The sequence below is a fragment of the Venturia canescens genome, chromosome 4 (genome assembly GCF_019457755.1).
Source record: "Venturia canescens isolate UGA chromosome 4, ASM1945775v1, whole genome shotgun sequence".
Classification (NCBI taxonomy): Eukaryota; Metazoa; Arthropoda; class Insecta; order Hymenoptera; family Ichneumonidae; genus Venturia; species Venturia canescens.
In genome coordinates this window covers 20,230,551-20,243,502 of record NC_057424.1, presented here as the reverse complement: position 1 = coordinate 20,243,502, position 12,952 = coordinate 20,230,551, and the positions used below count along the sequence as shown (strand labels likewise).

Genomic DNA, 12,952 nt, shown 5'->3' with positions numbered 1-12,952 from the left:
TTCCATTTAATTTACAGCTACGATCACTGTTCGAATATTCGTCATCCTGATAAACAAATTTTCTTTTTTTTTTTTTTATTATAAAATTCGAGTCACTAATTTTTACTTCATTTGGAATCACTTGTACATTTTATAGAGATACGATTATTTATTATTTTCATTACCCCGAAGATCAAGATCAATACGACTATCGATTATTCCACCACGAAACACGAGAACTAGCAATGAACTATTGTATCGGGATACGTATGTTAATATAAGTTGCAACGCTGCTGCAAACTCACTGTAACGATCAGCGCAGGTTTAATCGAGCTCAGACTCGTTTGGATACACTGCAGTACCGTTCACCGCGTTAGCCACTTTATAATTCATTTCTCCCACCGTTCCTACCCCAAGCACGTACCCCGGACTTATCCCCGGTTTTTTCAACTTATTGCTCATCGATTTACTCGTCCATAGACCTATCTCTAGAGCTTTCATATCCTCTTACGTTTCTGGGTTTTTTTAGCCCCTTTTCGGATGATGATCCTTCTCAGATTCATAGCTGAGGTATCATCTTCGAGGAGAAATTACTCGGAACTCGATAAATCATCGGACTGGTCAGAATCGACGAGTAGATTTTTTCTCACGTCTCGATCGAAACAATGGGAATGGGAATCATTATTTTATTGGCGATTGAAAAGAAAAAACGTCTCTTTATTTGGCTGATGAGTAATTTTGACGAAATCACGGTTACGTATCCGCGTTGATAGATCAAAAGTAGTGATTCATTTACTCACGTTGCTGTATCCTGTTTTGAATGTCGATACTGCGCTGTAGCTTATCTAATTAATTTTCGGGCATTCGCACGAATTATCATTTGGCTCTGAACAAACAAGATAGTCACGGCTGAGCGTTTTCAAACAGTGCGAACTGTCACGATACGTTCATTTCTTTTAATTTCACGTGAATTACAACCATGACAAACGGGAATTCGAATTTTCTATATCTTCCCCACGATCTATCAATTGAACAGTTTGGCAAAAACTGCTGATAGCGCTAAATAAACAGGAAAAACGCGACTGGCTCGTTGATCATCGGTCAAGGCGAATGTCCCACGCGTATGACGGGCCTGTTACAAGCGTAATAGAAAATTATGAAATCCCCCATATAAACTAAAGATCATTTTTACCGCTAACTTTTGAAAAACAACTCAAAATTTTGACCCTCTCACGCGAGGTCAACAGCGTTTGCGTCCATCATCCCTTCATTAATCTTCGAATGAATTTTCGAGCGAGTTTGATCGTAAACATTTCCAATAATCAGCGGTGCTTCCAACGAATGTGAGATGTTGCATCAATAACAGGCTCAGCGAAAATGTCTGCCGGAAATAATTGTGTTATGTTGCAGGAAGAGGCGAAAGAGCGATGATCAGAAGTGCATTGTGGTTTGGTGAGAGATCATGCAATTGGCTTTTGTCAAGGCAAGTCAGCCTTTCGCTTCTGTGCCTAGCAAATTCGCTTTCTCTGTCTCTGTGTTACCTTGGCGGTGGTACACACGCACATCCTCATCCGATGTAATTCGAATTCGGGTCAACGAAAACCGCGTGCAATTTTCGAACCGAATTCATATCAAAGTATATAGAAGTGCATCGACGTTCGACGATACTGGTTTATATGCTCGACTATATTTACACCATTTTATCGATGTAATTGAAAGTGGCAATGTGTTCGAGATTTGGAAGATTATCCCGGGACGTGGATAACGCAGGTGTTCCAATCGACAGCACCAAAATCCCCATTAAATTACCTCAAAGGTGTGTGCTCCTATCAGCGATGTAATAACTGATCGCACTATCGATCTCGTTTGTTTTCCCCTGATCACGCGAAAGAGGAAACAACGAGAGGACTTGTTCACCGATCGTGTGTGTGCGGTTTGGACAATCGGCTCAATTAAACGCTACCGATATTTGTTGCACTCGAGACTCCCGAAACTCCTATTTCCCCACTTCTCTCCTCTCAATCAACGTATTACCGGAACCATGAAGCCTGATGCTCGATCATTTTCAGAAATATCAATTGTTCACGTCGATTACGCGCATGACCACGAAATTTCGAATCGTACGATCATCCGCTCATGTGATATTTATGATTTATGATAGTATCATTGCGAACTTTACTGCCCGCAATAATACCCGCCCCATCGATACTTTCGATGACAGATTTTATTGCAGTTTCTTGTCGTTCTGTCATGTCAAGTTCTACGAGTTCCAATTGAACGAAAGTCTCGTGTTTTCGGAGCTCAAACCCCGCAATATCGTTGAAATTATTTCGTCCGAGCTCATCTAACTCGAAAATCTTTGTGACTATTTTCAATTTAAACAAAAATTTTCGTTTTTTTCCAAGCAACAAACTCGTCATCTTACAAAGCGGTTTCTCGTGCCTCGAAACTCCGCATGTTTGCAGCACTATTTTCCAAAATCAGTGAGTCGTGAAAAATCATATTTCGCGTGAAACGTCACGCCAGACGCGACAATAGAGTATCCGGTTTTTTCTTCACGCTTGTCACGGACCACGGGGACCCTTTATAGCTACGGTGTCGCGACGAATAGGGAAGCCACATCGGGGCTCGACAAAGTCCATGTATATAACGTCATAACCATCATAAATCATAAGTGGAGTACGTCCGTTTCACTCTGCGTGGGCTCTCGCCCGTTACGAAAGAGTGTCGAGAAAGAAATAATACACCTGTATAAAACTCGTACGATCTTTTACAAAGTTTTTCTCGCGAAAAGTGTCCGAAAGGACAATGCTCTATCCATACGTCCATATTTCTTATATTTAACATTTTTTTTTCCATCTCCGATGTATAAAAAATGGTGACGTAAAAAGCGGCTTCTCCAACAATTATCTATTTTTCTTAAACGACAAATTTCTTTGTAAGAAATATTTTTAAAACTCAACTTTTCAAACACTGATAATCTGGCCAGCAAAAACGCCGGCGGAAATCGATAGATTCGTAACAATGCTCGAAGAAAATAGTGACACTCGAGAAAGGAGATTATCTCAAGATGGAAGTGTGAATTTCCAACGTGTCATTGCTCACGTACTACCATTATCAAGATTTATTGCTATGACTTTAGTGGTTTTTCTTTTTTCTGTTTTATTTTTTATTTTTTTTATTTTTCTTTTTTTATTATTTTTGAAATTCCACTAATCGATCATCGCAGACGTTTTTTACTACGACCATCACTACTGTCTAATCATCAATATATATCGTCATTATAGGTGATGGGTTCCCGATGAATCTCTCGTCGAGTTATCCAGCCATCGGAGATTCTAATCTCTCACTTCTTGTGCCGGGTACATTAAACGTGGATTCTCGACGCCGCACGATCTTCACTTAACACTCAACTCCGATAATTACATGTCTGCTTATCGTAAACTATCGATCACAATATTTCCGGACTCCGTTTACTCTGAAGGAATGTGCGGCGTAGCATCGTTTTTTTCATATTCAGTTTAGAGAAGCCTTCGATAGAACACTCGAGCAATTATTCCATTAGCGATCCGCACATCCGTATGGCGATGAGCATTATTTCATGTAGCTCAATAAAACTACGTAACTCATTGATCGTTGATGTAATATTCTTCGAGAAGAAACGCTAAAGTGTGGATGGGTACAGTGGGTCTCTAATGGAGCTGGTGATGCGTCGATGAAAAACATGGAACAATAGCAAAGACGTTGCGATACGTGGGATAATCCCAATGGTATCGAACACTAATTCATGCCTAGAATCGAAGATGCGCAATAACAATAACTCATCTCGAAAAATGGAGACAATGTGACGATGGGAATTCACCGTTTCAATATTTCTCGTCGCTCTCTGTCAATCGTTTTTAAAATCGAATAGTTTTCAATTCATTCATTAGGCTTCAAATTCAGGTACCATTTTCATATCCGGCATGCTCTCCACTTTCGTTAATCATCTAACAGTGCAGGCTTCAGAATACAATGCGGAATAGACGAAATGGGTACATGATAATTGGAGAGCGATCAATTTGAGAACGGAAGTACAACCAGCTTTTGGACTCTCTTTGGGTTTCCGGTAATCTTTTGAAACCCCATGGAGGCCTTGTTGGCCTCCATATTGGTGCATGGTCTTATTGGAAATTTCCTAATTAACGACTAGTGCTACTGAAGCAGCGCTGATTGTGTAATGAACACGAGCCTCTGTTGTTGAAAGTCGATATTAGAACGTTGGTGGAATCATAAGTTCATTGAGCTGTTAAATATATTGTAATTCGAATGAAAAACTCGCTATTTTTGGTCACGCATCCACGAAATCTGTTGAGGAATTGAAAATATTGTTTTGACAGAAGAAACAAAATGGATCGTTGATCGAAAGAATATTTGAAAGAGGGTTTTGTAACTGTTTGAAAGTGTCGTGAATTACTAAGCGAGGCACGTCGAGTGGAAGCTATCCGTACATTTGATTCCTTCACATAGAATGATAAAACGAGCCCGAGCATAATAAATGCAGGGGAAATAATATGCAGCAATAAGGACGTAATTAAAATAAAGCGTGGAGGAATGGTAGATGAAAAATTCCATTACCTCTCATTTGGCAGAAACATTTTGTTGCAGTTTCTAAATGATCGTGTACGAAATACGCGTATTATATAACATGGTGGATCGTCAAACGACAAAGTTATTACTGCGAGGATGATACCAGGCTACAAACAACCCTTTAAACGCGCTCGTTTACCGCCCTCGCTCGAGAACGCATATATGGTAACACACTTCTAGTAAACGTTGCCTCTCAGTACGATATAGTAAACCGTGCCCGTTGTCACCATTTTATTTCCGCTCGGAGTCTCTACAAAATACATTGCATAGTGCTTCCCTGTCGCAGAGAATTCATCTAATACGTGAGTTTCCGACATGAGCAATGCAGCTAAATTAACCAGCGGAATATATTCTCTCTAAATTATCGCGAGCCTTAATTTTCTCTCATTTTGTGTTGAATTTGAGGCAACTAGAAGCGCATCGGTATCACTGTCAGATCCGGTAGTTTGAGCGGAAAGAAACGTCCAACGTTAATGTTTTATTTTGTTGAATGGTCTCCCGATAGACTCGTGCAATTATTCTCGTGATCTTTCGTCCCTTCTTACGAAGCAGTCTCTCTTTCTCGCTCGGCTTCAAGACATCTGAAACTTCTGTAGATAAGTACTTGGGTGTTAAGAGAATGAGACAAAAAGAAAGAAACAGATAGGAACACGAAGACGACACAGAGATAGCGCGGGTAATACACGAGGCTGGGAAGAACGAGCCGGCGAAGAAAACAGTTACGATTGCAGTAATACAGAGAGGCTACGGAGGACTGTCGTCGACAGGGAAACTGAGGACAATCGAAAAAGAGAGCAAGTGTTTACCGGCGACAAAGCGCACAGAAGAAAGAAAAAACTACGATCAACGAGGCATAATCATGTATATACGTATATAATAACATTTGAAATAATAAAAATAAAAGAGGGCCAGCAGGAGAAAGAAGAATCGAGGAAACAAAGAGTGGCCAAAGAAAAAACAAAGAGCCCACGTGGGTCCTATACACGACAGATACGAGGGAAGCAGATGCTGTGTCGAACGGATAAAAGAGATAAAAGAGAGGAAAAGGTGAACCCTTTGTTTTTTTTTTGGTGGATGCTCCAGCCAATAAACTCAACGAGTAATACTCCATTTCGTTTCTCCGAAAAATACGTATATATTCAATTTAAAATCGATGTTATTTGGGTCCAATATAGAGGCACTTTGTACCATTGTTTCGTCGTTTCAGTAGAAGTGAATTCGTCAAAATAGCTCTACTCGAAATGAAAAAGGTCACACAATGGTGAATCAAATTCATTCGCTCGAATCCAGTTTCACGTCTTTTCCAACCTCCAAGAATTTCTTCATTAAATATTCGTTATTGCTTTTCCTCTGGAAATAGAAATCTCCCATAATCATCGCGATCACCACCAAACGCAGTCGCGTACAAACTAATATTTTTCAAGTATTTTCTGCTCGCTTTTATTCTTCCTCCAATTTTTTCTCACACCAAATCAATCACTGGTTTATTTTGGTAGAAATATCCGTAACTGAGAAGACGATATCTCGAGGTGATCCAGTACTCGCCTTCGAAGTGCACTCCTCTGTATGCCCCAGGGTATAAGGGCTGCATCAGTGGCTCTGAGCCTCCAGGTAGTTTCTGGGATGCTCTGAGTAGTCAATGCTCAGTTACATCAGACCGTGATATCTGAGCGTCCCGAGACGTTTCCTAATATCTGGGCCTTCCGTTCCACACACAATATGGTCTCGTGTTACTCTCGTTGTATTGGGGATCATGTTTTTCATTGCGGATTTAAAAGACTCGTGACGCATCTCATCTGTTTTACTGATTAATTGACTGATCAGTGTTTCCAAAACACTTTTTACTGGAAAAAAAACAAGATTGATATAAAATTAATGAATTTTCTATTATTCAAACTACCCATCGCAGATTCGAAATGGTTGACGCGCACCATTCGATTGGATTTTTCTTTTAATTTTATTAACACTCTTGTCAGAAACACTTTATCTTTCTGGAGAAGAAATTAACGTGATTGTGAGTCATCTGGCTTACCGGAAAATTTGCACAGAATTATCTTTCCTATTTTGAAAAAAAAATGGAAAACACACGTCAGAGAATTCCCTGTGGCTGCATGCTGCAAAAATATTAAATCAACAACGATGTTTAGAAGGTGAAGAAAGTTCGTATTTTTTGTTATATTTACGAGTATAATCGGCAGCTATCGACATTTCCTCATGCATTCCGTATATGTCGTAGTCCGTAATTACGAATGAGAATGGACTTCCGCGGTTCTGATACGTTCGAGGCGACTTTGTGTGTTTTGAAGAACGAGCAGAAAAAGTTGAAGATAAACCTCAAAGGAGCTTTCGTTATAATCGGTGGGTGATAGTTGAGAGTAAAGCTTCTGTATAAAGAGACACTATGTATTCCAGGAGGCGAAACAGGAATAACAGTTTCTTGGTCGAAGCTGAATTCTCTGCTGTGTGGCCAAAGACAACAAAATGTTGGAAACTTTGGCCGTTACCTTGGTGAGAAGCGCATCGGTGATTGTCCTCCTTCCAAAATATTATCTTAACCGAAACCAGCCTCGCTCCGCAGAATTCTCGCAAGAGTTTCCGGTCGTTGCTAAGTTTCGGTGGTTGCACACCGTCGTTCATTGCCAACTGCGTTTTACCCTTCTTTTGCCTCGCAGCTTCCTCTGATATTTCTTGCCCAAGTGTGGACCGGGAGTCGATGAAAAATCCAAACTTTCATTCCTATATATATATATAGGGTTCCAGAGACCCAAAAATATTCCAAAACTTATATCGCGAAAGTTGTGTCTTTTTACTTTGTGAATAAATTAGCAGAGTAATTTATCAAAAACGACACGAATCCTTTTATGTTAACTTTCGAAAAAATCGGATTACGTCCTAAGAAAACATCGAGTGTCCGCGTAGCCAAATTTTTAACGATTTGCATAACCATCCTCGGAGTTCGACAGCCTCTCGAACGAAAATTCTCTTAAGCTGCAACGCCGGTCAAGAAGAAACTTTATGGGCGAGCATCCCTAATTCCAATCTGCGTTAAGACGCGATGTGAAACAAGATACGATCGAATCTTGTTAAACTAACCGTTGTTATTAAGTCTCATCATATTTTCATGGAGAATTTGAACGATGCTTAAGAATTATTGAGAATAAAAAAGGCGTAAGACTGATGAAAAAGGCTTTTCGTCTTGCTATTAAAATCGAGAAAAAGCGAGGTACTTGTATCAATGAACATACAAATATAACGTTCGAGAGGAATGAAAAAAAGCTCTCATCGAAATGCAATATTTTCCGGATGACGCATCAGTGTCTCCTCAAATGGTCAACCGGTCGGGATGGCGCACAAACGTTGGCGGGGACGTCAATCAACGAGAGCTATCGATCGTAAAGCGTGGAGAGTGAAGCAATAGCAGCAGGGTAGGTAATACCAGGAGGTTAGTGGTTGGTAGCAATTCAGGTTGTTATTCTCGAGTTGGAAGCATGGTCGAGAGTGATATGAAGGGTTGGGTATCGGGAGGAGGGAATATGGCGAGCGAATCGTAATAACTCGGGCTCGCAATTATCGTTCGAGTTGATCTCGAGTTCTCCACTGCCAACAACTATTTCCCTCATCAAGATGTCACTGTAGCATATACGTATTTCATGCAAAGTAGTGTCAAAGAAAAGGGCGAAACCGTACGCTGTAGCAGACAAGTCATGTGGCTTATTACATTTCCGTTGGTTAGATACACACACACACACACACGCGCGCGCGCGCACATAAATATACCATATGGAGGTGATTGTAATGGCGAGGATGCTCGTCCGCTATGGTCGCAATGTTCGCTCAGAAGCTATCGGTACGTGTGGGGAGAAGGAAGAGCGTAAAGAATGGATGTGAAGGGCGAGAGGGATGAGTAAAAGAGGATGAGATAACGAGAACGAGAGAGCGAGAGAAAGAGAGTATTTGAATTTAATGACATATATATGACATTGCGGTGTGAAATCGAAATTGCAGGAACATGTAGCAAGCTTTCGCTCATAGGTTCTATCAAACCAGGTATTGGCGATGACGGGTCTATCGGTCCCCGCAGATTTGCTTCATGGCAATACTACATGAGATATACCGACGTTAGTGTTCGAAAGGTTAGCATTCATAAGGACGTAACCATCGTCATTTTGGTGTTCGCTCGTGTGGGTTCGGCCTGTCTGTTAGGCATCATAGTCTGCTTCATATATTTATAGATATCTACACGATTAGGTATATAGCACAGTTACAGTATCGAACAAGAGATATAACGGACAAAATGTGACAGAAGTACACACATCGAACGTCAAACGCAGGGCCAAATGTTACCGAAATGTGCCATTTCAATTGCTACAACTACAAATTGCCCATGAATTTTCAGGCTTTCAGACTCAAAAGAAGCAACGCTTTACGAAGATAAAAAAACTCTTGTTGGAACTGCAATGGTGTTACGAACTGGTGTTCACTATGGGAACATCCGAAGATGCAGGATCGAAGGATTTTGGTCCAGCACTTGGGAAATTGTCAAAATCAAATTTTGTTCAACGATTTTTCCTTCCGTTTACTTAAGTTGCTTCGTATCGAGGAGCCATCTAATCTAGATCAAGCTGTAGGCGCAGAGGGCATGGTAAATGTGAGTGGTGCAGCTCCCAAAAGGGTTCATCGAATACAAGGGGTGGAACAAGCTGAGATATAAGGGTGAGCCAGGGAGAGCTGTTTTTCGGCAAATTCTTGCCTCCTACTCTTGAACTCTTACCATCAGTTGCAACTTTTCATACTCGTGGATTTCGAGACCTCAAAAGCTTTTCGGCTTTTGAATCCTTGCCGAGATCAAAAGTATCGCCTGGAGCACTTGAAACAGGCGGGTCAAGCAGCTCCTCTGCGAGTTTTAGCTCCTTTTTTGTCCTCGGAGTATATCTCTACGACGGCGAGCTTTGCCCCCTTGAGGCGGTTCGCCCTGATGTGCCCTGGAATCAACGGGAGGCATCGGGGAAGCATTTTTCGTCTTTTGCCTTGCCCGATGCCGGCTGCCATCGCCTCCGAAGCTTCTCTCTCATTTTCTCTTTATAAGTATATTCTTCAAATATGATTTTTGTACAGGGTGTCCTCCCTTCGCTTTGACTTCTTCGGGCCAAATCCGCGGATTCGAGCTGCATTAATCAAGCATTCGCCTTGGCGAGGGGAGCGAAATGTAAACCGTTTAATTTCGGTAACTTAATTCCATCTACAACGAGTTTGTAAAGCGGGAACATTTCCTGTGACGCAAAGCTCCTTTTCCAAGTCCACGCAAATTCGCAATTACAATTGATCACGCTTTGTTCCAGTCACATAATCTATTTTGTTACGAAAGCCATATATCTAGTTGCTGGATTCATCGAGACAGAATGCCACCCATTAACGGTGATTTCAAACCTTTCCACTGTTTCGTTGTAACTGTGAGAATGGAATTTTGTGAGCCCAAATTCCCTTAGCCCAAATATTCAGCTTTCACTTTGGTACCGTTGCGACTCTTGAATTGCGATGAATAAAAATATAAATCGTCGAGATTAATAATAAATATGGACCCGAATGAAAAAATAATGGAATAATTTTTAAACCAAGTTCGACGATTTTATTCGAGGAAACTTTTATCTCGATATCATACTCAGTAGTTTCTTGAACCGGACTTACTCGAACGTCTTCGCGCACGGGAATCCCTTATCGTTGCTTACGTTCCATTTGAAGTCCACTAGTTGAGTTCTTGCTAGTTCCGATTCGGGTGATCGGAGCCGCCGCGGATCCACGTACGAAAATCGTACTTGTTGAGTTGCCTAATGGGTCTGAAAAGCGCGCATCGTCCTCGCGTTCGTTCTTGCAAGGTAAAACTTCTCGAGCAATTTTTCACTCGGCTAAGCTGCGAGGACTCGTATACCTTTCCACCTCCTGGAACGCCCTACTGGCGTACCTCAGTTCTGTCCATTAGATGCCAGATTGCGGGACTTGTTCGAAGTTTGTCTCGTAGTCTGAACGCGACAGTAAGAGAAGAAGATTCGAGTTAAGGGGGAGGAGGAAGGAAAAAAGAAAGATGGCGGAACTTCTCATTCGCAGACAGGCCAGTTGCACCGCTTACTTTTTCACGGGCATTACTATATGTACGTGTGTTCGTACGTAAACGTATAATATAAGAATCTCGAACCTTCTCGTCATAGATGCGCCTTAATGTAGAGCCATCGTGTGAGTTTCCAAAGTCAGATGTTCCGACCAATCGGAAGGAGTGCTTTCAACTTTTTTCAAGCCCTTTGCGCCTTTCCAAACTTCCGCTGTGATCTCCTCTCTCGCTCTCTCTTAGTAATTTACAGACCGAGCGGTTCCTCTTTGTGCACCGGTTCAGAAAGTTTCCGTTGATTGGGCATCCCTGCGAGTTTCGCTCATCGTCGTAATCTGCACTTTAGTTCGAGTAGCTGAAACGGAATGATAAATATCATTGGACACACAAAAATCGTTGGTCTTGGAACTGCAATTAAAAACATCAAAACTTTCGGCCAATGCCACTCGCGTGGTGATAATATAAATGTAAAATCGTGTGCGTGAACAGCTTTTCGAGAAACTGATTCGTCGCAATTCGAACCAAATGATCCAAACATCGGAATGAGGTTAACCCCAGCGCTTTTGTAACGAACCGTGTAAAGAGAATGAAATGGATTTTCCAATTGGAGAGTTAAGAACGCATTCGTGACCGAAGTTTTCACAGATCCAGCAGGTTTTTGAGCGACTCGTGATAAAGACACGTTGAACCGTACAGGTATACAACGGAGGGTTATACAAGTAAATTTCTTCTACATTCTATGAACAACGATAAAACTTATAGAAGTGGAGGCCGAGAGGGTTGCAATGAAAAGTGGCGTTAAGCTTCCGTTCGATCGAGTAAAAAGTGCGAGACGCAAAACGACGAAGAACCGATTTTCAAGTGCCCTTCCACGTCTCTCTTCACGAGCATGTTGAAAGCATTAGGAAGTTTCTTGCTGGTGAGAGAAGCTCGGAACGAGCGGTTGTGATGTTACAAGAGAGCAGCATGACTACGACTACGAAAAAGTGATTCTATATATGAAGACAGGAGTCTTTTCGAGCTTTGTATACACATACATATATATAAACCCGTGATGGAAATAAGTTCGTCTATCTGTATCTCGGAGATCTCGAAATTTCGAAAACCCTGAACGGATAAAAAAAAATTGAAGAGCCTCGAGAACTTATCCTCTCAGAATATGTTTTCAGCATTTCATTTTTTCGAAATGAATATTTTTGTGCGATTTTTCATTCGGAATAACGAGAGCTCGAGCAAACACCGCTGTTTCATTCTATCCTTTCATTCCTGTTTCAAAGAAACAGCCACTATTTTTTTTTTTTTTTTTTCCCATACTTTTGACGTTTCAAGGTTACTGTGTCCAATGTACTATCCTGATATAAGGTGGAATTTGTAATTATAGTTGAACGGAAAGAAGGTCATTCACGAGAGCGGACCACTTGATAGAAAGTGTTACAGTGCGATACTAGTTTCTCTACTCCGCTAGGTTATTCGTCCTTCACGGTACAGGGTGATGGTTATTATGGAATAACTGGTGGTACGACATGAATCGAAGCCAATGAGGAACCGCTCAACAAACATTACTCGACGTACGATAAAGTGCAGTTATTCTCATCGCACGTTCCTTTTTATCCTTTCGAATCTTCATAAATCCCCAGTCGATCATTGTTCGACTACAAACTTGAACCCAAGGGATTCGTTTCAAGTTTGCGGCTGCAAACAATCCCTTTGCCATCCTGAGTAGCTTCTACCGATAATTCGCGTTATCTTGCTCACTACAGATACATTTAGGTAACAGGGTATTTAACCGAGTTCTACACATACGCGAATGTACTCGTGTTGTACACAAAACACACATACGTACACATGTACAGGAGACGAAGGAAGGAAAACTGTACGAACGCTTCCCTCTGCCCCCCTCGTGTTATTTTGAGTACGAAAAGTGGGAAACCCAACACACCGCAATGCGAGAATTGCATCCCTTAACGCAACACACCCGTTAAACACGATGGCACTTCATCGCTATCTATAGATATGTGCACGAATGGGTTTGGAGCATTCAGTCGGGCGTGAGATGTCGGGGCATGAAAATACTTGAGAATGCATATTAATACCGGTACAGGGCATTCCATTTCATATAATCTCGTCAATGTAACTGACCTGCGAAACTCCAATTGCCTATTCGCTCAACGATCGCATGCCGTTAATCGACCTCGGAAACGCGAAGACGAATTCTAAGTGCTCTTCTGTCGCGATCATTTCACA

The 12,952-nt window shown here is 41.5% G+C and overlaps 2 protein-coding genes across 7 annotated transcripts in view; one reads left to right on the top strand and one right to left on the bottom strand.

Annotated features, from left to right (window-relative positions):
* LOC122409898 (hemicentin-1-like) overlaps nt 1–12,952 on the top strand; it is a 192,635-nt gene that overhangs the window by 55,151 nt on the left and 124,532 nt on the right. The window lies entirely within an intron of this gene.
* The window catches only part of LOC122409900 (glucose dehydrogenase [FAD, quinone]-like), an 89,298-nt gene that overhangs the window by 8,099 nt on the left and 68,247 nt on the right, over nt 1–12,952 (bottom strand). The window contains exon 2 of one of the 5 annotated variants that reach the window (XM_043417798.1): nt 10,799–11,063. The gene's annotated coding sequence lies outside the window, so the exon portion shown is untranslated. Of the gene's footprint in view, nt 1–164; nt 355–10,798; nt 11,064–12,952 lie in introns of those variants that run through there. The other 4 variants (XM_043417799.1, XM_043417800.1, XM_043417802.1 and 1 more) reach the window with 4 other exon arrangements.